Genomic DNA, 13,516 nt, shown 5'->3' on the forward strand with positions numbered 1-13,516 from the left:
CCGACACCACCAACGCGAAGCGCGTTTGCACCGAACTTCCCTGGATGGCGGGTGAGGATCTGCTCCGGTTCGAGGCCCCGCCCCCAGCAGGCCGCCGTCCTGCCCGGGGCGAAGCAGGCCGCTGGCCTCCACATGTCCTCCCCCCAACGCTGGGGCTCCCCCCCCCCACAACCCCCGCTCTGGCAAGGCCAGGTGGAGCTCTGACCTCTGGAACCCCCCACCTCCTGCCCACATGATGTAAGGGAAACGGAAGGACCTGCTTCCTTGCCCCCCCCGTTACTGCCCAGGTGCAAACCCACAAGGTCAAGATCACAACTGAGAAAGCTGCGCGGTGCGCTGTCCATGGTCCTGAACCACCACCACAATGGGAGAAATCACGGAAGAGCCGTTCTCTCAAACCAGTGAGCTCTGGGCAACAGCAGATAGGAACAACAGAGTTAACGCCCTGCACTGCTAAGAAAGTGGCCACCACACAGCGCAGGCGTGGGACCACGTCACCTCAGCGGAGGCGGGAGGGGCAGCAGGGAAGCCGGAAGTGCTCGGCCGGCAGGGCGGCCTCAGGCCTGCTGCCCGCGGGAAGCGCAGCCTCTGGCGGACATGGCGGAGAAGCCTCAGCCCCAGGGCCCGGTGTCGATGACGGTCCCGGACGCCTCACACCAGAGCGCAGCACTGTGGCGAGACTGCGACTCTGGGGATGGGGTGTGGGTGGTCCGCCGGTGGGAGGGCTGGCTGAGTGGCCAGTCTCCAGAGATGACCTCGGGCACCCAGCTCCCAGGGGATCCTGGCCCCCCAACTCCACGTGACCGACCAGACCGCGCTGGGCCCACCCCGGCGGAAGCCCTTGGCCCGGCAGCTCCTGTGCCCACGCCCCGGGAGCCTCAGCAGCCCACAGGGGGGCCGATGGTCCCGCTGCACAGACTGGGGGGAGAGAGACCTGGAGACCTCAGGTGCAGGGCTGCCGCGAGGGAGTGGCCCTGGGCAGCAGATACAAGCTGTCCCCGGGGCACCAGGCCCACGCTCCCGACTCTCGGAACGCTGAGCAGTAATGAAACGGCCACCGTTTCAGACTGCCGCGGCTCGGGCTCATTCCCAGCGACAGGAAGGCATCGCAGCGGGAAGAGCAGGGTCACCGACTCCCCGTCACCTGGCACTACGCCGCCTCCTGTGGGTCACGTCACCCCCGACCCCGGACACCAAGGGACGTCTTTCAGCTGTGTGCACTGGAAGAAACGTGAGGGTCTCCCGACATCTCGGCCACGCCTCCGGCCTTGCTTGGAAGCGGCAAAGGGGGGCCTAACGGGGGTCCACCACCTAATTCACTGGTGTGTCAGAAAGTCGGCGGCTCCACGGGTCTGCAGCCAGAACGCCCGACTCCAGGCAGGCGCTTGGTGCCTTTTTTCCGCTCAGGGAACTTCCGCGGCACCGCCTTCCGGCGGCCGTCCCCGCGTTAGGGATGTGCAGTCCTTGCCTCGTCCCAGGAGGTCACCGAAAGCCAAGAGCAATGTGGAGTACACAAGCTTTAAATAACTTACAAAGTTAACGTAATGAATGTAAGTGCGGCCTGAAATCCATCACTCAGGGCTCGCCGCAGCCCCGAGCTGTGATAAAACACCACTCATAAATTTATATTAAACCGCCGCTCGATAGCAATTATTTACCAACCGAGATTCACTGGCTGCGCCGGGGACCGGGGGTCTCTCCCCGGCAGCTCAGCCTTTGTTTCGCACGCCAGGGGCCGGCCGGCGTCGGCCGTCCCAGGGAGCGTCACGACACGGGGGTGTGGGGGCCGTCGAGTGGCTGGGGCCCCGCACGGCGAGGGGGCCGCGGCGGCCGCGGGCTGTCCACGGAGCGGTGCGAGCACGGCCCGGCGCGTGCAAGGAGGGCGGCGCGCACGGAGCCTCCTCTGGAGGCGGGCGGCGCTTCTCGCCTGCTGTCGCAGCCCCCGGGGGCCGGGCTTGCCCACGCACGCGCCCAGAGGCCGAGGATTTAGCCGGGATACAAATTGGATTGTCCCGCTGCCCTGGAGGGGCGTCGACAGCTGCTTAATTACCAAGTTTCAAAGACAACAGTTTTTCCATGGCTTGAAACAGCTACACCAGATCAGAAATACTGAAGGCTTCTAAAAAAAAAATACAACAAAATCTGACATTTGAGTCCCCCCGCTTCGGCTCTGTAGCGAATGCCTGTCTGTGGCTGCCCAGTGTCTCAGGATCCAAGATCTTCACACGTTTGCACAGATTCCCGCGACAGCAGGTAACGGTGGAGGGGGTGGGGGGAGTTTCTAAACTGCCGCGGCGAAGAGCTGGCCTCCTTGGGAGCCGGCGTATGGACACCCGTCGCTCGGCTTTCACGTTTGCGTTTGCTTTCATTTCGATCGAGGTTTTTCCTGGGTCGTGTGTTACACTTGTGGCTTACTTATGCTTCACTGACTTAAAAAAACACCCCACAACCACCCAGAGAAGTGTATTTGGGTGGATGGTAGGCGGAGGGCATACCCTGAAGACTGGGGACACAGACGGGGTACTGGTATACCTGGGACAGGGCCACTCCCCCACCCCCACCGCGGGTCCTTCTCTCCTAATCGCCCGCTGTTCCAGACCCAAAGTACCCATCCACCCCCCCCTTTCACCACGCTGAGCCATCCCTCCCACGTGACAACACACGCTTCCTCAAGAACACGCCCGGGCCCAGGGAGCAGGAATGCACTCCCTGAAGTGACTGTCGGGGTGGGAGGCCAAGTCTGCACAGCCTCAGGGGGCAGGGGCGGGGCCGGGGGACAACCCTCCATCACCTACATGGGGGCGGGGGTGTCCCGTCTCCAGCGGCACACTGCAGCCCCCTGTCACCAGGAGCTCCCCTCCCAGCCCCCTCTGCACGGGCTGCTAGCGTCGGGAACGCTGCAGCCGCCCCGTGTGGGCTGCCGGCCAGGTCCCATCTTCCGCCTCCGCCTGCACGTGAGGTTTACTCGGAACACGGCCACGTTCATTGCACGTGTGGCTGCTTTCACCCCGCCCACGGCAGGGGTCCGTGGCTGCGGGGAAGACCCGCTGCTTTGCAAGGCCTCGGACACTTGTCTGGCCCTTCACAGACGGCTGCTGGCCCAGCGGTAGGGTCGGAAACTACGCAGCAGCAGCCGGCTGCCGCCGACTCGACTTGCAATCGGCAAATTCTACTCATTCTGGCTGAGATCCCCTCCTGTATCGTCTCCCCCCAACTCCCTGCACCCCGGTGAACACCCCCCACATCGGTCCTCAGCTGTGGGTCACTGTGGAGTGACGCCCCGCCCCACCCGAATTCCCGAGTTGGTGCGGTGGTCCTCACTGCCAGCACCACCTCAGGGCACGGCTGTATGTGAAGATGCGCCTTTAAAGAGGTCGCCGTGGTTAGAGGTGGCCCCGGGTGCAGAGTGACGGTTGTCCTTGGAAGAGGAGACAAGGGCACCGACATGGAGGAAGGTGGCACCCACACTCTCCAGAAGAAACCACACCTGCCGACACCTCGGCCTCGGCCCCCGGCCCCCTGACCAGGGCCAAGAGATACCACACTTCCGTTGTGTGCGCCCGGCCGGGGGCCGGAGCAGGTCCTAACTGCCGCAGCTCTGTGGTGCCCCCGCGGTGCCCCCGCAGCGTCCCCGTGGCGCCCAGCACCGGAGTTGGGGCGATGCTCGGCCTCCCCACGCACGCCCCCCAGGCCCCTGCATCACACGTGCGTCTGCAGCTGTCACTTCCCCACTCTCCCGAGTCCTTGTGTCTCGTCCCTGCAGAACGTCCCTCTCCCAGTGTCTGCCGGGCCCTCAAACCCAGCCCACCCCGGCCGGCCCCGGAACGGGAGCTCGGGGGCCGGGGGTCCCGGCCGGCTCTGGCTCCAGGGCCCGTGGCAGGCGCGCTGGCACAGGGCTAGTCCTGAGAGGACTACTCCCACGTCTGGACAGCTCGAGTTCTCCAAGGGCCCCCGAGTCAAAGCGTCTCCAAACACCAAAGCAATCCACTGACAACTCTAAAACCAAGAAGAAAGAATTCAAAGGAGGAAGTGGCAGTGACACTCTGCTACTCAGTCAAAACACCCCGAGGTGAACCGAGACGCTGGACAGGACAGAGAAAGCCAGGGTGACAAGACGGAGACCACGGGACCCCCGCGGGAGGTCACAGCAGCGCGGGGTCAGGGTGCCGAGCACGCCCGCCCAGCCCCGTTCCAGACCGGACGGCCCCCACAGACAGAGCTGCCGGCGCGAAGAGGACCTTCCGGGACCCCCGGCCGTGTCACAGACAGTCCAGCCAGCGCAGGGGGCGAGCGAGGCCGCCTGCACCCGAGCCGCCGAGCCCGGGTGTGACACCAGAGGTGCCGATGCCGGCCGGCCCCCTCCGGCTCCCCAGGGGCCCTTGCTGCTCTACTGACAAGAAGGTGGTCCCCGGCCACGTCACCGCGCCCCCCACGGGAGGGAGAGACGGAAGGGGCGGGACCTCCTTCGTGACGGTGGGACGGGGTCGCCCAAAAAGTCCGCTCAGCTTTCTCCATACAATGCAAGACCCGTGTTCCACGGTCACCAACAGCCCCACTGACGTGGGCGCCCGGAGTGTGCCGGCGGCCTCCCGCGCGGTGGAACGCGGGTCGCTCTCCGGCAGCGCCTCGGTCTGACCGCCGTCCGCGGGTCTCCCCGACCCGGGGGCAGCGTCGGCGGGAAATCTCCGGCACAAACCTGCGCAAACCGCTTCTGACGCGTTCCATCGGTCACGGCGCCTTCTCCACACCCCGCACCAACCTCTTCTCGCGTTTCAGTTTTTACCTTTCTTGGAATATAAAGCCTAACATGCCCAAAATGTTCTTTATCTCCTTCCATCTTCAATATTAAAATGGCTGTTTTTTTTTAAATGCACGCCGACATGACAGCTGTCACAAGGCAACGTAACACAACTGCTTCTGATGACGTAAAAGACAACTGAGTGCTACCAGAGCCGTCGTACGGAACAACCTAAACAAACTTTTTGGCGAACCCAACGAATGCGAACCGAAAGCATCGAAGTCAGAAGAGAGTTACCTGTAATGCACAACCACACGCACGTTTTCCAGGTGTTTTAAAGCTGGGCGACCGAGCTCCTGGTACCGGTCGCTGTGACGACGGCGTCCCGCCCACCACGGGCCCCGGCCCCACCAGGCACTGTGGGTCTGACACCGGGACAGCCACGTGGTGACCGCCCCAGAGGACACCCCCTCCGGAGGACGGAGGCAGAGGGGTGTGGACGGGTAAACGTGTCCCACTGATGGCCACTGAGCACCTACTGGGGGGGGCCAGGGGCCCTGCCCCCCCGGGGCAGAACGCAGCATTCCCGGCGTGTAGGAACATGAGTTCCGTGTAAGAAGGGCGGTAAGGCGTAGAAGGGGCTCTAACCTGAGAGAAAGGGGGTCCCCTCCCAAAGCCACCCGGGAAAGCGCCCGGGGCCTTGAACCCGCTGCGCGCCAGAGAATAACCCCAATCGGCCGCCCTCCCCGGACCCCCCCCCGACAGAGACCGTGCAGCAAACCCACGCGTGGTGCTTGGATGTGCGGGCTGCCGACGGTCCGCGGACCCACGTGACCGGAGCACGCGGCTGTGCCACCAAGGCGCCGTTTTAATGTTCCGTCTAGTTTAAAGGGATCCCAGGGGGCCAGCGGGGAGCCTCCTCAGCTGAACTCTCAGAAAACACACAACGGTAGTATCCGCCCCCGAGGCCCCCCTCCCGGGGCCCCTCCGACCCCAAGCAGAGGCCTCTCTCCCAGCGTGCTCCGCTCCCAGGGGGTCGGGGGAGGGGCGGGGGCGAGGAGCCGGTGCCGGGCCTCCAACCAGCCCCCTCTGACCCCTCCCCTCGCGGTTAGTCATATTTCTGTCACTCTGCCGGCTGTAGGGTACAAAGGGTTACCCTGTAATTGAGCTGTCAGCGTCTCCGGCGATCCCATAAAGCCCCGATTATGCTCGGCGGGGTTAGTGACACACTGGTTACCGCCGGTGCCCTATTTGCGGAACCCAAACCCGCGCCACACACAGGTCAGCCGACCCGCGCGACCTCCCTGTCATTAGCCGCGTCTCTTCCTCCCTCACCGCTGGGAAAATCACACGGCGCCGGCTTCAAAGCGCCGGCCGGCACTGGGTTCGACCGGGAGCTAATCACCCACAAATCCAGCTCAAATGGCAATAATTGGCTAAACTGTTCCCCTCTCCAGAGCTCAGCAGTAATTTGGGATAATAAAGAAAAGAATTATTCAGCTAACTGCCCTGAAATGCATGCTTTGTGACCGGCACACTCCGCACTGTAATAATGACGGGCCCGGGACGCGGTGCAATACCGCGTCCGCCGAATAACGAGCCCGAGAACAATGGCGGGGAAGGAAGGGCGCCGGTCGGGTTCGCTCCCCTCGTCTGCCAGGGCGCACCGCGGAGACGCCGAGTGACGCCGGGACGGTCACGCTTCGCGTTCGGCCGGCCCGGGATTAGTGCGCGCGGACCAGAACCAAACGCACCCTCAGCACAGGCGTGGGGGGGTGGAGGGGGGAAGCAGCGGAACCGGTCTGTGCAGGGATCCTGGAACAGCAGCCACCGCTGGTCTGAAAATAGCTCCCGCCCCACTCGAAGGACGGGAGAACGATGACGGAGACCACGGAGGCACCGCCGGCTCCCCTTCCCGACGCCTCTGGTCCGGTCACTTCGCGAGCGCCGCCTCCTCTTCCCCGCCGCCCTGCCCCTTCCTGTCGCCGGATTCCAGCAGCAGAGGGGACAGTACCCACATGCAGTGGCTGCGGGCGGCACCCCCCAACACAGACCGCCCCTGGGGACCCAGCCTGGGGGGGGGGCAGAGCCGCTCCCACCCCTCAGCCCCGGAGGCCACAACCACAAACACACACCCAGAACCCGGCGCCCTGCCTGGTCTGGAGCTGGAGTCGGTGAAACCTGTGAGATTCCTGCTCTAGTGGAAGAAAATTAAACTGAATTCAGCGCCTGCCCAGGAAGCTGGAACGCCCAGGCACCCCGGCGGGTCCCAGGGGGAGGCCAGGGAGGGAGGAGCCAGACCCCTGCCTGTGACGGCGGCACGCACATCACAGAGTGCGCGCACCCTGGGCAAGGACACAGCGACACTCGGACATGCCGACATACAACCACACAGTCCTCCAAATCCTGCAACTGCATCTTATTCGAGCAAGTGACCCCGCAACCCAGCCGTCACCAGACACCACGCACGCTCTGTCAAGTGTGTGTGAGCACCCCCAGCCGGGTGGCTCAGCGGGTTGGAGCGTTGCCCGCCCCCCACCCCCATGAGCATCAAAAGGTTGTGGGTTCGATCCCCGGTGAGGGCATGTACCTAAGTTGCGGGCTTGATCGCTGGTTGGGGAGCACACGGGAGGCAATTGATGTTTCTCTCTCGCCCTACAATCAATAAACACGCCCTCGGGTGAGGATTTAAAGAATAAGCCGGCGCACGCGTGAGCGGCGTGCTCCTGCCTGGGAGCCGGACCGCGCAGGGTCACAGTGAACGCACCGGGCCAGCTACGGGGCAGGTCTGCACGCCCACCTGAGCCACACACGAGGCGCCTTCTGAGTGGGAGGTTTGCCTTTTGTCCCCTGGGTGACACTTTCAAACACGTTCTCTCCGGGGAGCATCTGCCCTTGCTCCATCCCCCCTCTCTTGGGGACCCCTGCTCCCCCGCCGTCCGACGCCTGGGTGCCGCCACTGCGCACAGCCCCTGGAGTGCGCCTTCCCCCGGGGACGCAGCCCAGCCGTGGTCAGCACACACACACAGCGCACGCACGGGGCTCCTTGGGCACTGCGTCCTGGTGACAGCTGCAGCTACTCACCCCCTCCCCGTGCCTCAGTGCCCTGGGGCCCCGGAGCCCTGCCCCTGCCTCCACCACCTCCCAGCGGGGTCTCCTCGTCCGGACCTGCTCTGCGCACTGGGGTCGCCACGAGCCCCGTGTGGCAACTGAGGGCACACACCGGATTTAGGAGGCCTCAGTGGGAAAGAAGATTTCTTATACTGATGATACGCTGAAATAGTTAAACCACAGATATACTTGGTTACATAAAACACTTGAAATTAATTTTACCTTTTTTTTCAAGTGTATGTTTTTACTCATTCTAACGTGGCTACCAAAGGGAAGCTGTCCGCCACCACGGTTACAACTAAATTTCTGGGAAACCCGGTGCCATCAGGAGCCGATCAGAAACTCAGAATTAAGAGAACTAGGGCGGAGGTTGGGGGGAGAATTATAAAAACAAAGCGAATCTAGCTGGCACGGCTTCTGGGGCTGTGTGTGTGGGGTGCCACCCGGAATGCCCAGGAGAAGGGCGCCCCCATGTGGCAGGGTCCAGAGTGGTTCCTCCCGAACTATCCCTTTTCAGCTGTGTTACATCTGAGGCATCGGAAGAACTCTTCTGCAGATTCCACCGTCTTCCCTGCAGCTTTACTGGGGGAAATGTGAGGCTGCCGGACACGGATCACACAGACTCACGTGCTCCTCCATGCGGATGTGTGTACAGAAGGTAGGCGGGTGGCCCCTGGGGTCACCCCCCTGGGGAGCAGGGGCCAGGCCACCGGAGTCGGTCTGCAGACAAGGAGCAGCTCAGCCGTCTGAGCCTAACAGAAATGCACCAGGAAAATGAACACATACAAAAGGCCAAACCTTCTTTCACTCCAAAGTCTTCAAACTCGAAGACAGAAAAGAGGATGGGATATATTTTTTAAAAAAAATCCTCTGATTCATCACATTAAAAAAAAAATGACTCCAACGGCCTCATTCTGGAAGCTGATTGTTAATCAGGACAATTTAATGATGAAACACTGCAAACATCGTGTCAGCAAGTTAAAAATGGCCTTGTTGTTTCAATACAAGAATCACTTAGTACATACTATATATAAAGTATTGTATTTCATGCCCCATTTACTGTAACATATTAGTGGGTTCAGTCATCAAGTAACAATTGTTTCCTTGCAGGGCTCAGACACTGGGGGGGAGGGGGCGCGGGGGGGGGCGAGCAGCCCTCCGAGGTTCACGGGGCCGGCGCGTGGGCACAGGTCGGGCGCCCTTCGTCCCGCCGACGATACGCGAGGAGACTTGGCTCTGCGTGGCGAACACACGTGCCACACACAGATGAGGTGACACAGAACGGTACGCTTGAAACCTGAATCATCTTTTTTTAAGCAGGAAAGATGTTATTTTCAGAGGGGGGGGAAAGGAGGGGGAGAGAGAGGGAGAGGAACATCGATCAGTTGCCTCTCGCACGCCCCCAGCCAGGGGCCTGGCCCGCACCCCAGGTGTGCGTGTGCCCTGACCTGCGGTTCGCAGGCCGCCGCTCAGGCCGCGGCGCCACACGAGCCAGGGCGCGGAACCTATGTGAGCTTACTAACCAGTGTCACCCCAGCAAATGGCATGCAAAAAAAAGAAAGAGGACTGCATATTTACATTTGAGCAAATAATACGCTCTTGGTGAATATTCATCTTTTCCAACGCAGCTGGCTGAGGGACTCCTTGACAGGCCGCTCCTCAATAACCTGTCCGCGAGTGCTCGCGGAGACGGGCTCGCAGGCCGCCTCGCAATTTATTCCATCGCCTCGCCTCGCCACTGAAACGTCAGAAATGTTTTTCAGGGAAAAACAGACGGCAACGACTACCACCTCTCTGCAAAGAGATTTGAGATCTTCAATTATGAAACGTTTAGAACTTCAGTCACTTGGCACATTTAAACAACCCAACACTGAGAATAAGGCAGACGAGGATATTCATTTGCTGGCTTCTCTCTGGCTCGCCACTATGCTAGACAGTACTCGTGTCTCTCTGAGGCGCAGGGAGAAGATATGGGGGTGCGGTGTGGATCGTAAACCTTTGTGACTAGAAAAAGCTAACTCTCATATAATGATTCCATAACCCACGGCCTTGAAGTAAAAACAAACAAAAGAGTAACTGCAGCTCATGGTTTCAATCTGCCAAGACAGGGTCACGAAACGCAGAAGACACTTCGGGAGGACTTCCAGCAGAGCTCAGAACTGTTTTTCCCTTTTTGCCTTGGCTGCCAGGGTGCTCAAGTGCAGTTGTGTCTGTGAGTGAAGGTTTTCTGGTAGAATGCCTGTTCCTTTGTGGTCAGGCACCTATCTTTTTATTGTATTAACGAAGGAGTATCTGGGTTTCCTTCAGGGTGAGACAACTTGAAAGACAATTGAGAGCAAGGTCATCCACTAAACCTCGCATTACTCAGGGCACAAGAAAGCAGTTCAGGGACAGGTTTGGTGGGGGAAGGCTCCGTGGGCTTGAGGACTCCAGCCCCATTTCTTCTGCAGAGGTAGCTGTGACAGCCACACGCGCCCGGCTTTCCCGGGCTGTCCTAGAATTCCTGCTCCTTGCTGCCCAAAGCCGCCACTCCCCGGACCTGAGGCACCTCAGGCTTTTGAACTGCTTAAGCGCAAAGCTCCATGCTTTTCCTTCAAAGGGTGAAATTTGTTCTACAGATAAAAGTTATGCCTTTGGGGAAAATAACTCTAAGGCATTTCGGACCAATGCAAGCCCGAGCGTCAGGCTGCTACTGTATCAAGGTACAGGTGGAAACCTTGTGTATTTCAGGTAGAAGGAAATACAGGTAGAAACAGGAAGCGAGAACTTAAAGAAAACCTGCTCAGAAAAAAACCTAAAAGGTATTTGCTGACCCATGGTCCCATTTGAAAAGGGGAGGGAACAACAAAACGGCTTACACGGACTTTGGGGTGTGGCTCCAACAGGCCAGTAACCACCACCCTTCCCCAAGAACAAAGAACGACTCTCTGGTCTTGGCAAATAACGCCTCCCGTTTAACTTCGCGGAAAACTTCTCATGGGTGGAGAGGGAGTTAATAAAAGAAACAATGTGTGTAAGAAAGCGCAAGGTGCCCAGAGCACGGCTAATGGAGTTTGAGGCCGGCTTTAATTTTAATGAAGAAAGTCGCCACTAGCAACAAAGCTGTCAGCAGCCGCCGAGCACCATTAATAAAGACGGAGGCCACATTAGAACCCCACGTCCGTACAAAAGGCTCCCCCGCTTCACGCTGTGCTAAATTGGCTGCCCAATTTTTCTTAAGTGTCCATTCTATTTAGAAGACAATTTATTAATTTTTGCCATTCATTGTCAGTTGACAGGCCATCATTTTGGAGCCCGAATTTTAGATGAAAACTAATTGAAAAGACTGGCAGTATTTATGAGGGGTATTATTTGTCAATTACAGCGGCACACACTCCTCGCTGCCACCAACTTTGATGCCCGCGCGCCCTGCGTGTGCGGGCCGCCGCGGCTGGCGTTAAAATATGAGCGGGTCTCCCCCGGCTCATCAGCTCATCCATTTCTGGGGCGCGAAGGGCAGCCCCCTTGCACGCCGCGAGGCCCTCTCACGGGAGACGGACGCGTCGTGGCGCCTGACAAGGGCGAGGCCCACGTCGGGCCACGGGGACAGGTCTCTGTGCGCAGGAAACAGCGTATCCGCCGTGCGGCCATTCCCGCCCGCTACTCTGTATCGCCTCTGCGTGAGAGTCACAGCAGCCACTTCAAAGGTCTTCCTTCACTTGGTGCAGTTTTAAAGCCACATCATCCAATTTTGAACAAATTCAAGTAATGCGTATGACCTGCCCATCAATTTGCCAAGTTGAAGGCTCAATGTTTCTATTAAAAGAAAAGCCTCATCTTGTACAAGGAAAAACGCTGTTAACTGGTACAAACGTCCCACGAACTTGGCTGCTGGAAGTGGGATGGATTTCTCTGGAAGCGCTCTGTGCGTGCGCCGCTGCATGACCTTGTCACTTTTCAGCCACTGCCCCCAGGCCCCGGGCGAGCCGTGCGGCAGCAGTGAGCGGGCCCGGCCCGCCGGCCGAGGGAGCACGGAGCGAGCCCCATGGTGCGTGCCCGAGCCTCAGTTTCCCTCCGCGGCGACACTGACGACGGAATCTGTTGAAGAGGCCATGCGGCAGTCTGCATTATATTCGATTTCACCTTGCACAAGGTTAAATGAAAGGCTTTCACAACGAAGAGGAGCACTTCCCCAAGACGACAGCGCTAAAAGTCAACGCTGCACGGTCGCGGCGTCTGCCGACCACCTTGTGCTCTGCCAGAACAAGGAGCATTCCCGAGACGCCCCCGGCCGCAGCGGGTGCAGCGACGCCCACCCAACGCGGCCACACGGCGGAGCACGCGGCCCAGGTCACAAGGTGCGACTGGGGACGCACGTCAGCCGACTCCGGGTTCTTTGGCGCTTTCGACGGGAGAGTCTGTCTCTGTGCCGACCGGTCCCCAAATGACTCCCGTGCGGCGTTTTTGGAAACCGGTGACAGGCACACACAGGACGCGCACGTCTGTGAGCCTGCCTTAGCCCGAGCTGCCCGGCACACCGAGGTGCTCCTGTGTCACTCACGCGTGCAGACACAGATGGGGTGTGTGTGTGACACGCAGCACTGCCGTGTGTTTGTGCGCACACCCACGTCTGCGGTTTGTTTCCACAGGGAAAGCCACAACGAAGGCGACGGGCTCGGAGCAACCCTGGAGGGTCCGGATGGGAGGGGAGATGTCTGGCGCCCCCAGCAGGCGCTCAGGGAAGGACAGGGCGCACAGGAAGCTCGGGGCGTGACGGGGGCCCTACCGGAGACGTGAGTCAGGAGGCGCCAGGTGCCACTGCCTGGGGTCACCCCTCTGCTGTGGGAGCTCCCCCTCGCTGACACTGGGCAAGGTGTCCCTTCTCGAACACAGAGCCCAGGTGCCTCTGGGTGCACGGCTGGGGCCGGGACGGACCTGAGCTAGTGATCCACAGCCTCAGTGACGCTGTGTGAGGACACAGTGTAACCTCCTCCGGGCTCTGCTGAGACGTGTCCGACCCCTGGGGATGCAGCGGCCTCCACACCCCAGGCGACCATCACAGGGCGCACAGGCCTGGGTCCCACCCCCCGCCCACCACCACCGGCCAGGACCCGGCCCTCCCTCCGCCAGCGCCCGGTCTCCAGGTCGGCGAGCGGCCTCGGACCGGAGGGCCGGCTCCAGCTCTCGGCGGCCCAGCTTCGAGGTGGTGGGAGGGTGGGCCCGAGCGGGTGTGTGTTTACAGCGCCCAACCCCAAGCTCAGGGCGCTGGATCTGCAGGAAAGGAACACTGATGGTCTATCTCCATCTAATCCTGGCACCGCTACCCTCACGATGTAGCAAAACTCAACTTGTAGAGCTTTCACATTTATCCAAGGTGAAATAAGCTTAGCATTTGGACTGAAAAATGGCGAATCTGTGATTGACTTAGTAACAGCATGTACACAATAGTGATGGCGTGTAAATAAAGAGCAAGGGGAACGGAGAATTTTAGGAGACATCCACTTTTTAAAAAACACATCAACAGTCGGATCTGAAGGGCCTGCCGTGCCAGTAACTCCCCGACACGTCGGGGTAACCGCTCCCCTGGCAGACTCCCGCTGCCCACCACCCAGATGGCCGCACCTGCCCTGGGTCCCCACCCCCCACCCCACCTGCGCAGGAGCACCTGCATCGGCAGCACCAGCACCC

At 60.3% G+C, this 13,516-nt stretch overlaps 1 protein-coding gene across 9 annotated transcripts in view; it reads right to left on the minus strand.

Moving 5' to 3' along the window:
• The window catches only part of AGAP1 (ArfGAP with GTPase domain, ankyrin repeat and PH domain 1), a 333,220-nt gene that overhangs the window by 134,747 nt on the left and 184,957 nt on the right, over window positions 1-13,516 (minus strand). The gene's annotated exons all lie outside the window — the stretch shown is intronic.

The sequence above is a fragment of the Phyllostomus hastatus genome, unplaced genomic scaffold (assembly GCF_019186645.2).
Source record: "Phyllostomus hastatus isolate PE091 unplaced genomic scaffold, TTU_PhHast_1.1 phas_contig_477, whole genome shotgun sequence".
NCBI lineage: Eukaryota > Metazoa > Chordata > Mammalia > Chiroptera > Phyllostomidae > Phyllostomus > Phyllostomus hastatus.